The sequence below is a fragment of the Sapajus apella genome, unplaced genomic scaffold, assembly GCF_009761245.1.
Source record: "Sapajus apella isolate SASKATOON/1434 unplaced genomic scaffold, GSC_monkey_1.0 scaffold101, whole genome shotgun sequence".
Taxonomy (NCBI): domain Eukaryota; kingdom Metazoa; phylum Chordata; class Mammalia; order Primates; family Cebidae; genus Sapajus; species Sapajus apella.
This window is the reverse complement of record NW_022437041.1, coordinates 2478326-2497766: the sequence shown is the minus strand read 5'-3', so window position 1 is coordinate 2497766 and position 19441 is coordinate 2478326. Positions and strand designations below refer to the sequence as shown.

Here is a 19441-nt window from a genome sequence, read left to right as displayed (position 1 = left end):
ATGTTTTGTTTATCCATTCATCTATTGGTGAATATTTAAGTTGATTTCATATCTTGGCTATTGTGAATAGGGATAAAATAAACATGGGATATCCAGTTTTCCTACACCATTTATTGAAGAAGCTGTCCTTTCCCCATTTTCTTGATACCTTGGTTGAAAATGAAATGACTGTAAATGCATAGATATATTCCTGGGTCACTTAGACAACATATTAAGAGATGTTTTCCAAAAAATATTTCAAATGCTTACAGGCTTCTGTAATCCTCAGAACACTTCAAATGACTACTCTGAAAATGATATAAATACTTTGTATCTTAAAAAACTATGACAGTATGGGGGTGGACGGATTGGAGAGGGATAGCATTAGGAGAAATATCTAATGTAGATGATGGGGTGATGGATGCAGCAAACCACCATGGTACGTGTATACCTATGTAACAAACCTGCACGTTCTGCACATGTACTCCAGAACTTAAAGTATAATTTAAAAAATTATGAAAGCCTGAAACACTGAAAACTATAAGATTTTCCACCTACCTGCTCCCTTCTTTACATATACCTTTATTCTCCTCTGAGTGAATCAAATGATATGAATACATCATTCCTACAAACACATCAGCCAGCTTCACTTTGAGTGAATATGTGGAAGATGTGCACACCCTACAGGCACTGATGAAAAAGATATCTTGTTAGTATTTCTGGTTACTGTACTGCACATTAAAGTGTGTTAGTCTTACACCATCTTTTATTAGTAGATCTACTTTTCCTTCAATTTCATTCCATAAACTGTTTATCTTGGTAATTTTGTATTATAGTCATTTGTATAGCTTTCTCAAATTCATTTTAGAATGATGCAAGAAAGAGCATGATACAAAATGAAAGAATAAATAGAGGAGAGAAAAAAGTGATGAAATATTTTGTTTTAACATCCTATTACAGTCACTAAGAGAAGTGCTCATCATTAATATTATTCCTCACCATTAGTGTTATTCTCTTACTTTTAAGTACAGGTAATATGGTTTGACTGTGTCTCCACCCAAATCTTATCTTGAATTTTAGTTGCCAGTTTCCCCATGTGTCATGGGAGGGACCTGGTGGGAGGTAATTGAATTATGGGGCAATTTGCCCCTTGATATTCTTACGAGTTCTGATAGTTTTATATGGGGCTTCCCTCTTTATTTGGTTCTCATTCTTCTCCTTCCTGCTGCTTTGTGAAGAAGGACATGTTTGCTTCCCCTCCACCATGATTTTACATAATTTTCCTGAGGCCACCCCATCCATGCTGAACTGTTAGTCAACTAAATCTCTTTCCTTTCTAAATTACCCTGTCTCCAATATGCCCTTTTAGCAGCATGAGAACAGACTAATACAAGAGGGGATCTTAATCTTGGCATCAAGTAATAATGAACTTTTACATTGGCATCCTTGTACTTTTAAGGAGGCCATTGAATTTCCAAAAAGGTCAGGGCAAGTAAATTTCAATTGTTAACATAAATATTGCTCCCACATTCCTAAGATATGGCTAACTTTGACTGCTATCTGTTATATTAAGACACTGGAAATATTTGTATACGTAGCAAAAAAAGTGGACAAAATAGAAATTGGAAATAATTTACATAATTATCATATTTTCACATGTAATTCATAAAACAAACAATACATCTTTCTGGGTTTTATTATTTAATTATTACCTGTTGGTAAACTTCTCTAATCTACCTCACTTTCTGCTTTAGGGAGGTGTTCATTATTTCAAATTGTGCATCACTTCCTTAATTTTTTATCAAACACGTAAGATTAATAGAAATAGAAACCACATTCTGAACATTAAACCCTTTCCATTAGAAGGTGAGCAACAACAGCAACAAACTTAAAAAAATAACCTGACTCAACAATTGAAAAATCATCAAGTCTTGGAATATTTTTAAAAATAGGTATGATTAGTAATTGCTTATAAGAAGGCAAATACATACAAAATTGAATATTATATGCTTGTTTTGTCCTCAAAATTCTCTTTGAATATAAAGTTCAGAACAGTTTAATTGAATATCAAGAATTTTTTACACCATTTTTTGGACTGACTACCTTCATTTTATTTTTTTAATTGTTTTCAACTTATATTTTAAGTTTTGGGGGTACATGTGTAGGTTTGTTGTATAGGTAAGTTACACATCACTGGGGTTTGGTGTATAAATGATTTCATCACCCAGGTAATAAGCACAATTTCTGATAGGTAGTTTTTTGATCCTCACCACTTTCCCACCCTCCACCCTCAATAGGCACCAATGTCTGCTTTTCTTCACTTTGTGTCCATGCACAACTGATATTTAACTCTCATTTATAAATGAGAACATGTGGTATTTGGTTTCGTGTTCTTGTGTTAATTCACTTTGGAGAATGACCTCCAGCTCCATTCATGTTGCCACAAAGGAAATGATCTCATTCATATTTATGGCTGCATAGTATTCCATGTTGTATATGCACCACATTTTCTTTATCCAGTCCACTGTTGATGAGCACCTAGGCTGATTTCATAACTATGCTATAGGAAATAGCGTCGTGATGAATACGCAAGTGCTTGTGTTTTTTGTTTTTTGGTTTTTGGGGTTTTTTGGTAGAAATATTTATTTTTCTTTAACTATATACCCAGTGATTACATTACTAGGTTGAATGGTAGTTCTGTATTAAGTTATTTAAGATATCCCCAAACTATTTTTCACAGAGGTTGAATTAACTTACATTTCCACCACCAGTTTGTAATCATTCCCCTTCCTCCACAACCTCAGCAAGCTTTCCTTTTTTTTTTTTTTTTTAATAATAGCCATTCTGAGTGGTGTGAGATGCTATCTCATTTTGATTGATTTTGATTTGCATTGCTATAATGATTACTAATATGAAGCATTTTTTCATGTCTGTTGGCTGGGTGGATGCTTTCTTTTGAGAGGTGGCTGTTCATGACCTTTCCCTATTTTTTTACATGGAGTTTGTTATTTGCTTGTTGATTTGTTTAAGTTTCGTACAGATTCTGGATTTAGACCTTTGTTAGATGCATAGTTTGCAAACATTTTCTCTCATTCTGTAGGTTGTCTATTTACTTTGTGGATAGTTTCTTTTGCTGTATAGAATCTCCTTAGTTTAATTATGTCCCACTTGTCTATTTTTGTTTTTGTTGAAATTGCTTTTAAAGACCTAGTCGTAAGTTCACTTTTAAGACCAATTTCCAGAATATTTCCTGGCTTTTCTTCTGGAGTTTTTATTGCTTTAGGTCTTACATTTAAGTCTTCAATCCATCTTGAGTTGGAATTTGTGTATCGTGAAAAGAAGGCATCCATTTTCAATATTATGCATGCTTGACTAGCCAGTTATCCCACACTATTTGTTGAATAGGGAGTTGTTTTCCCATTGCTTGACATTGTTGACTGTCAAATATCAGATCGTTGTGGCTATGTAACTTTATTTTTAGAGTCTCTAACCTGTTCCATTGGTCTGTGTGTCTGTTTTTGTTCCAGTACCATGACATTTGGTTACCATAGTCTTGCAATATAGTTTGACATAGAATAATGTGATGTTCTTTTTGCTTAGGATTGCTCTGGCTATATTTAGTCTCTTTTTTGGTTTATATGTATTTTAGAATAGTTTTTTTTTTCTATTTCTATGAAAAAATTACATTGATAACTTGATAGTAATAGCATTGAATGTATACATTGCTTTGGGACATATGGCCATTTTAACAATATTTCTACCAGTCCATGAGCTTTGAACGTGTTTCCATTTGTTTGTGTTATCTCTGATTTCTTTCAGCAATATTTTGTAATTCTTATTGTAGAGATTCTTCACCTCCCTGGTTAGCTGTGCTCCTAGGTATTCTATTGTGTGTGTGTGTGTGTGTGTGTGTGTGTGTGTGTGTGTGTGTGTGTGGCTATTGTAAGTAGTATTGCATTCTTGATTTCATATATTCAATTTCAGTTATTTAAAAATATAATGGTGTGTTAACAGGATTTTTCACTAACTGCCTGTTTTAATTCACTACTTTTACTTCCATAATTACTTTGTTTCTATACCTATAAGGTGATTATACTGTTATAGCTCTAACATTAGCAGTAACATTCAATTAACACTCACACTAGGAGCTAAAATTATACCTCACTAACACCTAACTTTTTACCATTTGCTCTCTTGCTAAATGGTCACTAATGTAACAGCTAACGTCTTCTTTACACTTGATAATATTCCTAAATTGAAAGAAAATTTACATCTGTAAAAATAAGTGTGGAATATTTTGGTGAGATGCATAGTGTGAAAGAAATTTATCTACAAAGTATAAAATATGTGTTGAGTATCAATATCAGTCTATTACATAAGACAGGGCAATGGAAGAAGAGAGATGCATATAATACGTTTCCCAATCATCAAGAAATGCATAAACTAATAAGACATGGTGAACACATTGAAATACTTTGTAAGGAAAAGCACAAGAGTGTGATTTGTGAAACTATTGCGCATGTGTTTTTTTCTTGAAATTTTATAATTTCACATTTTACCTTTAGGTTAATTGTTCATTTCCAGTTAATTTTTTAATAAAATATAAACAATTGAGGTGCACTTTCTGTTTTGTATTTATTTATATGACCAATTGTTTTAGTGCCATTTGTATAAAAGACTATCCTTCCATCTTTGAATTACTTTGCAGCTTTGTCAAGTCAGTTGTTCAGAGTATTGTGAATTTATCTGAACTTTCTTGTTTCACTGATATATATCTATCTGTTCCTCCACCAACAGCACAGTGCCTTATTACTGTAGCTTTGGGTGTATCTTGGAATCAAGTAGTGTGAATCTGCAACTTAGTTCTTATTTTTACAAATTGTTTTAGTTATTCTAACTCCTTTGCATTTCTATTTAAACATTAGAATCAGCTAGTTGATGCATCAAAAGAAATATCTGCTGGAGTTTTCACCAAGATGGTGTTTTATCTATAGATCAATTTTAGAAGAAAATTACACTTTAACAATATTAATTCTTATATACCATGAACATAGTTTATCTCCCCATTAAAACAAACAATTAAAACCCCTTATTCTTAACTTATTTTATTAGTGTTTTGTAGTTTTCAAAAGTACTTGATATTTTTGGTGGTGTCGGAAGGACTACTTTAAGAATTTTGAATCTCAGCCTATCATTACTGATGTATATAAACAAAATTGACTTTTGAATATCTACCGTTTATTTCATGTCTTGCTAAATTTCTGTTGGTTTTGGAAGTTTTATGTAGTCTCTGGAGTATCTATATAGATAATAATGTTTTCTCTGACTAAAGATAGGTGTTTTCCCCCTTACAATCTAAATGCCTTTTAAAAAACAATGATTTTATTGATCTTCCATTATGATTTTCTATATGAGTGTTGAGAGAGAAAATCCTTATCTTGTTTCTGATCTTAGATGAAAAATATATTGCCACTTGTAAGTTTCTATAAATTAAAATTTGTCAAGTTAAATAATTTTCCTTCTCTTCCTAGTGATTTTCCTTTTATTAGTCTATTACTGAGGTGAATTACAGTGACTGGTCTTTAAATGTTAAACCTGTCTTGCATTCCTAGAATAAACCACACTTGATTATAGTATATTAAACTTTCTAAAGATTTGATTTACTATGATGTTTTACACATTTTCTTTACTACATCTCTGTTTATGACGAATTGTGGTTTACAGCTTTTGTTACTTGTAATGTTTTTCTTGTTACTGTTGTTTCCTGTTACTTATAATAATACATTTATGAGAAATTTGAGTTTGTAGTTTTTGTTACTTGTAATGTTTTCTTATTAGTTGTAACTTATTTTCTTATAACTTTGTTGCTTGCAACATTTTCTTGTTACTTGGTTTTGGTATTAGGGTATTGCTAGCTTCGTAATAGGCATTGAGTGGTGTTGATCTTGTTTCATTTTGTGAAGAGTTTGTGTAGACTTAGTATTATTTCTTCCTGAAATATTTCTTAGAATTTACTATTAAAGTGATTTGGGCCAGGAGTTGACTTTGTTGGGAAGTTTTTGAGCTATGAATCCAATTTCTTTAATAGATAAATCATTATTTATGTTAATCTCTTAGATTATAAACATGCTTGGTCAGTTTGTGTCATTCAAGGAATTGCATATCTTCTGAGTTGTGGAATTTGGAGTCATAATATTTTTCATAATATTTTTATTTCCATTTTATTATCTTTTTATTGTCTATGAAGCTTTAATGTTGTTTCCATTATTGACAAATTATATTTTCTTTCTTTTCTTGGTCCATCTGCTAAATGGCTTGTCATGTTTATTAATATTTTCAAAAGACTAGGTTTTCGTTTTGTATATTTTCTGATTTTTTGTGTGTATTGAATTTTGTTGATTCATATTCTTGTATTATTATGTTACTTCTGCTTATTTGGGTTTATTTATTCTTTATGTTTGTTCCTTAATGCCAAAACTTAGATTCCTACTTTAATTCCTTTTTATTTTCTAATATAAAATTTAAGGCTATAAATTTTGATGTTTATTTTCAAAATTTTTCTTGAGAGTTTCTGTTTGACTATTTATTTAGAAGTATATTGTAAAACTTCACATATTCATAAAATTTCTAAATGCCTTTATGTTAATGCTTTCTAGTTTGAATTAGTTATGATTCAAGAACATGCTGAGTATGAGTTATATTGTCTTAAACTGATTAAAGTGATCATTTTACAGTGATTTAACATGATTGGTTGTTTAATCATGGATATGGTATTTTTTTAATATTTTGTGTACACTGAAAAACAGTGTGTATTCTCCTTTTGTTGAGGAGAGTGTTCTAAAAGTGTTGATAAGGTCAATTTGATTGATGGTCTTCAAGTTTTCTCTATTCTTACCAATTTGTTTTCTCTATCCATTATTGGAATAGTTGTAGTAAAGTCTTCAAAATATAACTGTAAACTTGACCCTCCAGTCACTTCCGTTTTGCCATTCATAGATTGAAGCAGTCTTGTTCAGTGTATACATGTTTGAGATTCATAAGTCTTCTTAGAAAGTTGATGCAATCATTATGATGAAATGGTCCCATTTCCCCTATTTGCTTGAGGGTCACTTTCTCTGATTTTAACATGGTTTATTCAGCTTACTTTTGGTTAGTTTTAGTATAATGTATCTTCTTTTATTTCACAACATTGGGAGTTACAGCCTTAAATTATCGAATTCAGTGTTAATTTTCTTTGGTTATTTTTAGGGTTTTTTAGAGTCTAAATACATGTGTGTAAAATTCTTTTTGCCTGTCTTCTCTACTTAGGTTCCCTTTGATTCATTTTCTCGTTTTTCAAATTTTACTTTATTGGCATTAAATTTTTCAAATGTTTTCGCTTTTTCTCTTTTCTTATTAAATAACTTTGTTGCCCTTTCTGTCGGGCAACAGCCATCAGGGAAGCCAAGGTGGGTGCACACAAGTATACCCAGGAGCTATGGAGAGAGAAGTAGTCTGATGCCATGCGCTTTCTTCTGAGGATCTGGGGCTGGCAGTACCTACCGCCAGCTCTCTGCTCTCGGCAGGGCTCCCCGCCCCACCCGGCCTGATAAAGAGCGCAGCCTGGGCTACAAGGCCAAGCAAGATTACGTTATATATAGGATTCATGTTCGCCATGGTGGCCGAAAACGCCCAGCTCCTAAGGGTGTAACTTATGGCAAGTGTGTCCATCATGGTGTTAACCAGCTGAAGTCTGCTCGAAGCCTTCAGTCTGTTGCAGAGGAGCGAGCTGGATGCCACTGTGGGACTCTTAAGAGTCCTGAATTCTTACTGAGTTGGTAAAGATTCCACATACAAGTTTTTTGAGGTTATTCTCATTGACCCATTCCATAAAGCTATCAGAAGAAATCCTGACACCCAATGGATCACCGAACCAGTCCACAAGCACAGGGAGATGCATGGGCTGGCATCTGCAGGCCGAAGAGCCGTGGCCTTGTAGAGGGCCATAAGTTCCACCACACTGTTGGTGGTTCTCGCCAGGCAGCTTGGAGAAGGCACAATACTCTCCAGCTCCACCGTTACCGCTAACATAAGTTTGTAAAATTCATACCTAATAAACAATTTAGGACAGTCAAAAAAACAAAAACAAAAACTTTGTTGAGAGTTGGGAGAACTTATTGTATTCACATTTTCAAATACTCTGCCGTTATAGTATATAGGAATTAAGTCTTTATCTTCTACAGTGGGAAAGAAATATAAAGTCTAATGTAGAAAAATCAGTAAATCAGAATAAAATTTATAAATGTGATAAATGAAATAAACAGCTGACCCATTTAAAACAGTTGACATTGAAGAGGGAATTGGGGTAAAGAAAGGCAGGACAGGTAACTGCCATTCTTTGTTACAAACCATACAGAACTGTTTAACTTTTAAAACCAGGAAACAGGATTGCTTTGAAAAGCAAAATGAAAGTAAAAATTTGTGTATTAGCAATTCTACTTCTGGCTGTATACACAGAAAAACTGAAAGCAGGGACTCAAACAGATAATGTTCATATTAGCCTTAGGCATACTAGCCAAAAGTGGTAGTGACTCAAATGTTCATCAACAAACGCATGGGTAAACAAAATGTGATATATATTCCATACATATATGGAATATTATGTAACCTCAAAAAGGAAGGAAATTCCGATGTGTGCTGTAACATGGATAAACCTTGAAGATGTTATGCTAAGTGAAATAAGCCAGACACAAAAAGGGCAATGTTTATATTATACAACTTTTATGTGGTATCTAGAGTAATCAAGCTCATACAGATAGAAAGTAGGATAGTGATTGCCAGGGGCTGGGGGACGAAGAATTGTGAGTTACTTTTTAATGAGTAGAGCTTCAGTTTGAGAACATGAATGAGTTCTGAAAATGGATGGTGGCGATGGCTGTACAGCAGTGTAAATATACATAATGCCACTGAGCTGCACACCAAAAATGATTAGATGGTAAATTATATTAGTAAAAAAATCAAAATAAATAAATAAGTTTGTTAATGTATAATTTACATAAAGTTAAAAGCACTCATTTTAATTGCAAACTTTGTAAAGTGTTAACAAATGTATACGTCCGTGTAACCACAACTACAGTAAATAAATAAATATTTTTATCACTCAAAAATGGACCCACACACAAATTCATAGTAGATAAACCAATTTTCATTTCTGCTCCTAGGCAATCATTGGCCTGATTTATTTCACTGTATATCAGATTTCTTTGCTCCAAGATTTCATATAAATGAAATAATACTATGTGTTATTTTTTTTTTTCTGGCCTTTTTTACTAAGCAAGGATGATTTTGAGAATCACCCATGTAGTTGTACATATCAATATTTGATTGTTAAGCAGAGGCTGGGTAGTACTTAATTGCATCAATATGCTATATTTTTATATGTTCACTTTTTAATAAACATTTGAGTTGTTCCTTGTTTTGGCTTGTGAAAATATAAATGCTACAAATATTCATGCATGAGTATTTACATGATACATATTTTGTTCCTCTTGTTCAAATAAGTAGAAGAGAATTGGTGGCTCATATTGTAACTGTGTATTTTAAAATTGCCGGAATGTTTACCAAAGCACTACTATCATTTTACATCCCCTTCAATACTACATAAGTTCCAACTACTCCACTTTGCCAACACATTGTCAGCCTTTCAATTTAGCCATTCTTCTGGACGTGTTGCTTTATTTTCATTTAATTTAAATTATTCTCATTTGCACTTCTCTGATGAAAAATAATGCTAGCATATTTTATATGCTTCTTGAACATTTTTATATCTTCCTTCATGAAATATTTGTTTAAATCTTGTATCCATCTTTTATTGCATTGTTTGCCTCCCAGTAGAATTGTAGAGATTTGTTACAAATACTCTTTCTTTGTTTGATGCTATTGAAAATATTTCTCTCTGTCTGTGGTTCATCTTTTCATTTTATTAAAAAGTATTTTAGGTCAGGTGCTGTGGCTCACACCTGTAATTCCAGCACTTTGGGAGGCCGAGAGGGGCGGATCCCCTGAGATCAGGGGTTTGAGGCCAGCCTGGCCAACATGATGAAAAGCCAACTACACTAAAAGTACAAAAATATTGCTGGACATTGTGGTATGTGCTTGTAATCCCACCTATTTGGGAGGCTGAGGCAGTAAAATCTCTTGAACCCAGGAGACAGAGGTTGCAGTGAACCAAGATCCCACTACAGCAGTCACTCCAGCCTAAGCAATAAGAGCAAAACTCCGTCTGAAAAACAAAACAAAACAAAACAAACAACAAAAAACAACAACAACAACAAAAAAACAGTGTTCTAAAGAGTAGACATTTTAAATTTTTATAATGGTCAGTGACTCTAATTATACTTTATGATTTGTATTTTTTTATGTCTTGCCTAAGAAATTTATACTTAACCTTAAGGTGACGAAGATTATATTCTACATTTTTAGAAATTTTACAGTTTTAGCATTTATGTGAAAGTTTATGATTAAGTTTAAGTCAATTTTTGTGTGCACAGTGAAAAAATGGCTGAGGTTTGTTTTTATACTATGGCTGAAAAAACAATTATTTTCAATTAAATTGCCCTGGAAACTATGTCATAATTCATAGAAATATGAATTTAACCACTGCAGCCCTATTCAGTTCCACTCCTAACAGGGGGTATGGAGAGCAACAGTTCATTGCCAGCTTGTATTCATTTACTGAACCAAGTTTTCTTTTTCTCCTCCTCTTTCAGCTGGCAAGAAATTCCCTTTCTGGCCATAAGTGAACTGAAGATCAGTATACTTGTGCCCTGTGACTTTGCATGCACCCGATCTCATGTGTACCTAATGACTTTGTAGCTGTGATAGAACCAAGTTCATGAGGGGAAGCATTGCTAATGGTGACTCAGTGTTTTATGTTTAGATTCTCTTTCTTTACCAGGGCCTGTACCATGTTAGTACCTGTTTTTGAATGATGTGTATTCTTGCTGCAAATGGTACATGTTTGCCCCAGACCCAGTTGATCTCTGTTGTGATTTGGTTACACAGCTTGCACTAACCCCACGTAGTGTCCTTCCCCAGTGTAGATTCCTCTAGTGGTATGGTTGTAAACCAGAGGTGATCTTGCCCTCAGGAGACATTTCGTTGTGTCTGGAGACATGTTTAATTGTCATGACTGTTGGGGAGCGGGCACAGGGCATCGCCCTGGAATCTACTGGATAGCGATCAAGCAAGTTGCTAAACACCTTACAATGTAGGGAAGTGTTCCTACAAAAGCGATTGTCTCATCTGAAGGTGAATAGTGACAAGGTTGAGACACACTGCTCCAGTGCCTTAGGACTATTGGTCACTTTACCCATGCATCAGGATGATTTTCAGTGCTCGTGGACAAGCTGCAGAGCCTTCCTCTGTTATCAGATCAACTTAAATTTAGAAGTCCTTCATGTCACTTAGTAAATGAATCAGATCAGCATTCTTATGTTCTCAGGTATAAAGTATGATGCCTCCAGCACCTGTAGAGGCCTTTCAAGTGTTTTACACCCTTCTTAGAGATTGAAAGTATGAGACACAAAAACTCTGTTCTTCGTTTTCGAAAGTTATTCCTGACATGGCCCAGACCATTCTAAAAATTTTAAGGTCTTGAAAGTTGACAGGTTTTATATCTCTGTTCTGAAATATATGTGTCTTATGAAGCCTCTAATATATGTGCCATGTCTTGCTCATCTGGTCTAATTAAGTTAATGTCATCAAAATAGTAGGCCCATTTTATCTTCTATGAAATGTCCAGCTGGTTCAAGCCCCTTCTGAGTTTTCTAAGGCAGAAGGCAGAAGAACATAGCCTTGGAGCACAATGCTGAACGTGTTCTTATGTTTGCCCCACATAAATGAGAACTGCTTTTGATCTTTCCTCTTAAAATAAATGAAAATAGAAATGCTTTCACCTGGTCATGGATGCATGCCTGAGACCGAGTTAAGTTGCTCTCACAAAGACACCATGTTTGGTGGAGCAGGTACAACTAAGTTTACTACTTGGTCAGGTTATGACATTCTTTTGTCATCTGCCAGGTTCCATCTTCTTTTGTAGGTGCCAGATTTTGAATTAAATAGGGACATAACGGGGGCCAAACCCCTGAATCCCATAGAAAATTTAGAACAGAGCTAATCTCTTCTATTTTCTCTAGAAGTTAACACTGCTTTTGTACTAACTTTCCCAGGGGAGGAACAGTTTCAGAGACCGCCTGTTGGCCCAACACACTATGAGAGGTCAAATAGACTAGTGAAGTATTTTTGGGATTTCTTTCAAGTACCAGTTATTTCCACTGAGTTATACATGTGAAGACCAGAAAAATGACCTGTATATGCATTCAGAGATACAGAACACTCACTGAGAGCCAGGCATGGTCAGGACTTGATTTATCATTTGCGTCCCAACTACCCCCATTCAAATGGTAGGGGTGAGAGGTGGGTTATAAAGATGCCTTGAACCCCAGTATTATTGCCAACTTAAATCCTGCATACATTAGTTTTGACTCCTATTTGATTACCTGCATAAATGATCATAGATCCTTTTGCAGAAGGTCTGGGGGGATTATTTCTCTATAAACTTGTTGTGGTATTTTAGGGTTCTTTCTCAATGGGATTCTGCCTCTCATTCAGATAGAAGAGTCTGATGTACAAAATTATATCAGGTCAAGAAATGGGAAAAGATATTGTGGATTCCTATTAGAGTGGCTCCTCTCAGTGTTGATTATCCCATACCCTTGTTGACTGTCCAAATTACGTTGCTCTTAAGAACATCATACTGTATTAATTATCTCCAAAGCGTTCCACAAATCAGCATGCCCTCCCAGTGTCACTGTGGCATCCATTACAGATGGCCTTGCCTCTCAGACGCAGCACAACATGGTCTCTATTAATTCCAGAACCTATCATCACCACTGCTGTCAGGGAGTCAGTTTAGTAACAGCGTCTCCCACAGGCAACTCTATTCTATAGCGGAGAGTTGTCTCAGCAATGCCAGTGTCCTGATCACCAGTGTATTTCTTGTCACCTTGGTAAATGAAGTGTCCTTTGGGTCCTTCATGAGATTAGAGACCTACGATGGGTTTTCCAGCCTTGATAGTAGATCCACTCCAGGATGAATACCTCTCTGAGCCTTTTAGTCTGTTCTTCTCTATCTCTCCTAACAATACTGCATTCCTACTTTATTGGGACCACACCCTTTGTCAAGCTTCCAAGAGCCATCCTTAGTATCAGGCAATCACCATTCTCTAATCTCCTTGAGACTAAAGATATTAACTCTTGTATCATGAGACACTCCTCATTTGAACAATCTCTCTTTCCTATCGAATATTATGCTTCACATCCCTTAATATGGAACTTTCATAATCCAGCACCATGCTTTCTTCCTGGCTCTTGCCATACATGTTTTCTCAGACATTTAGCAAATTTGACATGTATTTCACTTACTTCCTTGGATGACCAACATTTCTCCTCCAAGTTATGTTGTAATTGGATCCCAGTTATTGGTTTTGTGCCTATACCATAGGGATGGAGCACAGAAAGCTAAGGAGGCATTTGCTTTGTCTTCAATGCAGGGAGGGCACTGGCCTTTAGCAGAGAGCACTGAGTCATTTCCACTGGTCCAGAGATCTGAAATATCTGGGATTACAAGATTCTTGAGTCTATCTATCTAGGTATCTCCATTCCAAGACTCAGCCTATCAGGGCCCAGCTCTCAGCATAGAAGATTTGATACAGTTGAAAATTCAAATGTCTTTGGATTTCCATTACTCTTAGATATTTAATTTTTGCACCTAGTTCTCAGATTTTCTGTACTCCCTTTGCAAGAGACTAAAAAAATTTTTCACATGCAGCCAATGAGAACCTCTCATTTTGAAACATCTTTTTAAATTTGTGAGCTGTTTCCCTCAGAATTTCATTGTCTGTCTCACGAAATGTTAGCCATGATTCCATAATCCTCATAATTTCTATTTTTCGCAGACTTTCTAAAAGTGTGATGTGCTGCAGACAGTAGTGCATTCCTTTCTTTGGGTATCCTATCCTAGTTTCACACAGAGGAACGCTTTAACAATTGTGGCACTGTAGTGTACTAGAGGCTAGTAATTTTCTACCTTATCAAGAAGGAGGAGATCATTGCTAGTCAGAATGCTGATGATCCCACTCCAATTCCATTCATAACTGTGTATCTTAAGACAACTTCTGCTCTCAACTCACCTGGGTTTGGTTTGTAGGAAAACAGTCCCTGTGAAAGAGTTGTGCCTGTACAAGGTATTTATGAGTGCTTTTGAGGAAAAGACCTGTAAAGAAGTATGGAAATCAGGATTATGTAGAGGGAGAATCTGAACTGAGATAGCGATGGAACCACAGCTTTGGCCTACTCAGCTCAGGAGTTCAGATAGTGCTTCAGTGTTGTCCAGGATTAAAGCAAAATTGAAGGTCTTTGTCTCTCTGCATTGAACCATTCAGACTTTGGCTGCCCTGTGGGCATGGGGCATAATTGAGAGTGAGGTCCTTCACATCTTTTATAAGTTGTATTCCTAGGTATTTTATTCTCTTTGTAGCAATTGCGAATGGGAGTTCACTCATGATTTGGCTCTCTGTTTGTCTGTCGTTGGTGTATAGGAATGCTTGTGATTTTTGCACATTGATTTTGTACCCTGAGACTTTGTAAAGTTACTTATCATCTTAAGGAGAATTTGGGCTGACATGATGGAGTTTTCTAAATATAGAATAATTTCATCTGCAAACAGACGATTTGACTTTCTTTTCCTAATTGAATACCCTTTATTTATTTCTCTTGCCTGATTGCCCTGGTGAGAACTTCCAATACTTTGTTGAATAGGAGAGGCGAGAGAGGGCATCCTTTTCTTGTGCTGGTTTTCAAAGGGCATGCTTCAAGTTTTTGCCCATTCAGTATGATATTGGCTTTGGGTTTGTCATAAATAGTTCTTACTATGTTGAGCTATGTTCCATCAATATTTAGTTTATTGAGAGTTTTTAGCATGAAGGGCTGTTGAATTTTGTCAAAGGCCTTTTCTGCATCTATTGAGATAATGATGTGGTTTTTGTCATTGGTTCTAATTATGTCATGGATAACATTTATTGATTTGTGGATGTTGAGCCAGCCTTGCATCCCAGGGATAAAGCCAACTTGATCATTGTGGATAAGCTTTGTGATATGCTGCTGGATTTGGCTTGCTGGTATTTTATTGAGGATTTTCGCATCAATCTTCATCAGAGATATTGGTCTGAAATTTTCATTTTTTGGTGTGTCTTGCCAGGTTTTGGCATCAGGTTGAGGCTAGTCTGATAAAATGAGTTATGGAGGATTCCCTCTTTTTCTATTGTTTGGAATAGTTTCATAAGGAAGAGTACCAGCTCCTCTTTCTACTTCTGATAGAATTTGGCTGTGAATCTGTCTGTTCCTGGACTTTTTTTGTTTGGCAGCCTACTAATTATTGCTTCAATTTCAGAACTTGTTACTGGTCTATTCAGGGATTCAACTTCTTCCTAGTTCAGTCTCTGGAGGATGCATGTGTCCAGGAATTTATTCATTTTTTCTAGATTTTCTAGTTTATTTTATATTTTCTAGTTTGCCTTGCTATAGATGTTGTCATGTGATCAAATTAATGAAAATCAGATGTAAGAAGCCCTACCATGCAGAATTCAGAATTACCTTTCTGGATATAACTGGAACTTTGTCATGGATCATGCATTGAAGTCTACACCCTGTTGATGGAGAATAGAAAGCTAGAAGCCGTTTGGGTCCTGAAGAGCTTACAGCTATCATGTCATTTCAGGATTGCATTTATCCATATACTTTTGAGCGAAAGAAGTACACAATGAGACTATTTAGCTAGCTACATTTCAGGTCTGTTACTCTCAACCAATATTATTCATAACTACCGTATTCATATATGTTCATATTCAGGAATTATTTAGGTAAGGGGCGATATATCTCTGCAGAATGTTGTATCCCATGGAATGTCTACGGTGAGGCAGAAGGATGCAAATCCCTTCAAAATCTTGGGAGCAATCTGATTACAAAATTGAAATTTCAAAAAGGGAACAGATATTTATGCTCCAGAAATTCGGAAACTACTATGTCTCTGGTACAGAAAGGGGATAGAATCACCATATGAAAAAATGTTTTAAACTCAGCTTTTCCCAGAAAGATATTCTTTCAGAATATTTTACACATTCTCTTTCATCTGGAAACAGATGCTACCTTTTTCATTTGCCATTGTAATTCATTTTAAATATTCCAAATAATCTCACTTTGTTTTGAGGGATTAAAAAAAGGAGAAAATGGTCTTTCTGTATATCACCATTCTGCTGAGGGTGGCTTGGCAATGGCAATTAGAAGTGGTAATTCTGAAATTCAGAACAACAACCAGCAACAAAATAAACAGAAGCCCAGGAGTTTAGAACAACAGGGAGAGCCGCTGAGATGTAGATGAACTTAGGAAGAGACTTTCCTCTTTAGCAGTGACTCTTCGCACGTGCTACCCTCATTAGGGGTGGAGGTAGGGTACTTTAAAATGTCAGGTGCTTAGGCCCTATGGCAGATCTATTAAATCATAGTTGTTAGGAGTAGAGACAGCCCTGGTGGTTTCATTTCTTTGTGTGTTTTGTTTTTAACCTCCAAGTCAATTCTAATACACAGGGTTGAAAACTGCTGAATTGAAGAAAGTTAACACTTAAAGTGAGTCTTGGAGGTACTAAATGAACAGTCGATTGAGTTTTGTGACCTAAGTACACCTTCTGTATTAGTCCATTTTCATATTGCTTTGAAGAAGCACCTGAGACTGGATAATTTATAAAGGAAAAGAGGTTTAATGGACTCACAGTTCCACATGGCTGGGGAGTCCTCACAGTCTCAGCAGAAGGCAAAGGAGGAACAAAGTCATGTCTCCCAACATGGCGACAGAACAGAGAGCATGCGCAGGGAAACTGCCCTTTATGAAACCATAGATCTCATGATATGTATTCAGTATCATGAGAGCAGCACAGAAAAAACACACCCCCATGATTCAATTACCTTTCACCAGGTCCCTCCCATGATACACAGGGATTATGGGAGCAGCAATTCAAGATGAAATTTGGGTTAGGACACAGCTGAACCATATCACCTTTTGAGAATGTATATCTTAAAAAAGCTCAGCTCCCGTATTTCCATATTTAACATAAATTATGTAGTCATTTTATATCTGTAAATTTATTCACCTAAAGAATAAAAATTAAAAATAGTAAATATTAAACCAATTTAGACCATAGAAGAAGTTACATTTTTAAAAATAATTAGTTGAAATTCTCTGAAAATTTTATTTCAAGCAACTTGGAGACACCAGAGTAAGCCTCAAGACTATTTGTTGTAGAATATCTCATTTTGAAAACAAACAGCACAGTCATTCAGGCTGGGTTGGGTTATATTTTCACTCTCAATGTCATTTTTGCTTTGGATGGTTTCGTTTTCAGTGTCTGGGGTTGAGGACAAAGTCTCTCATTGTTTGTTTATCTTCCGTCAGTTCACATTTAAGACAATTACCGCACAGCTGGGCAAATAAGCTGGCATGCAAGTGCCTTTCCATTTTGAAGCTCTCATTGGGAAGAAGCCTGGAGAGTCAACAGAAAAATTAATTACAATTGAACAGAGCAATCTACATCATATTCAAACACTATTTACATACCAAACAAAAATAAAATATTGATGGTTAATTATTTATTATTGTCAGGTTTATTTTGAACATTTTTCTTGCATAAAAGGATTCCGGTCCTGTAGGTCCATTATTCTTAGTGAAATACCCTCAGCCTGGGGCTAAACGTCAAACTAAGGAGAATTGAATCTTAATAAAGGTTTAATTTTTTAGTCATGTTCTGTTTGTGTGTGTGTGTATGTGTGTGTGCTTGTGCTTGTGTGTAATCATACTCATTTGCTCTGTGCTTCTGGGATGTTCCATGGGTAAGTGTTCCAGGTAAATAATTTGATAATTCTTCTTTCAAATCATGGAAAGAAATAGTATTCACAGCATCGGGAAAGAGGCTTCTCATGGAATATGATTTTGTTCCCTTTAACAGGTGATCTGGGCTGGGCACGGTCGCTCAAGCCTATAATCCCAGCACTTTGGGAGGTCGACGCGGGCGGATCACAAGGTCAAGAGATCAAGGCCATCCTGGCCAACATGGTGAAACCCCGTCTCTACTAAAAATACAAAAATTAGCTGTGCATGGTGGCACACGCCTGTGGTCCCAGCTACTCGGGAGGCTGAGGCAGGAGAATTGCTTGAGCCTGGGAGGCGGAGGTTGCAGTGAGCCGAGATTGTGCCACTGCACTCCAGCTTGGCGCCTGGCGACAGAGTGAGACTCTGTCTCAAAAAAAAAAAACGTGATCTGATTCCCACTATGTACGAATTTGCACTCTATTGTCAAAATCAGTGATACATAGGTTTGCATAAAGCATGATTATATGTTGACTTCCTAACTGATGGGAATAAAAAATTATTAACGATGGCTTCCAAGGTACTGAATATCTAGGAGAGATGCTCATAATCACATTCCCATTTGCAGTGTGAAAGTGAGTGCTAAGAAGCTATGTGAATGGGACAAAGGCAGTAAGGAGAAAGATGTGAACAAAGGGACTCCTTCACTGAGTGTTGTTCCTATGATAAAGCTGAAGTTTTTTTGCATAGCACAAAATAGGGCTGTTTCCCCAAAAAGGAATGAAAACCTGCTGACACTTTGATTCCAACCCAGCAGATTCATATCAGACTGACCTCTGACTTACAGAATTGTGAAATAATACCTGTGCGTTGTTTTAAGCCACTGGTTGTGTGTCCATTTGTTACAGCACCAACAGAAATCTAATATAATTTTAAATAAAAAGTCACCATGTTGGATTCAAAAATTATAAGCATTAAACATTATAAATTCAACTTTATGGTTTATAATGTATCCATTAGTATATTTAAAGGCATCAAAAAAAGTCATGTATCTACTTGTATAAGTACCATAGACAATTTAAATGTTAAATAAAGATCTAAATAGCATATTAAAATGTCCCCAAAATGGAAAGAACGCTCCTATGCTGGAAGTTCGGTGGGTGAAGAAGAGATTGGCATAAGATCAGGAAAATAGGGAAGAGACATATTAAAAATAAGGAAGGGGCCACGCTGAAGAATTCAGAGTTTCTTCTCAAAGTGAAGGGAAAAGGTCCATCAACAATAGAAATTATTTTTAAAAAGCGATGAATCTCTCTATAAAATGATATAAGTAGGGCTCCGTGTGAAATTGTCGAGTAGAAGAGGTCACAATAGAGTATATACACTATGCTAATTTTCGTGTAAGAACCCAAGTAAAATAAGAATATATATTTGTATTTACTTTACTTGCATTCTTGATAAAGAAACACTGCAAAGATATATAGGGAAAGAAAACAATTTTCCATA

At 35.6% G+C, this 19441-nt stretch overlaps 1 pseudogene; it reads left to right on the top strand.

Moving 5' to 3' along the window:
- Positions 1–4413: 4413 nt before the first annotated feature.
- On the top strand, positions 4414–8046 carry LOC116536532 (annotated as a pseudogene).
- Positions 8047–19441: the final 11395 nt, after the last annotated feature.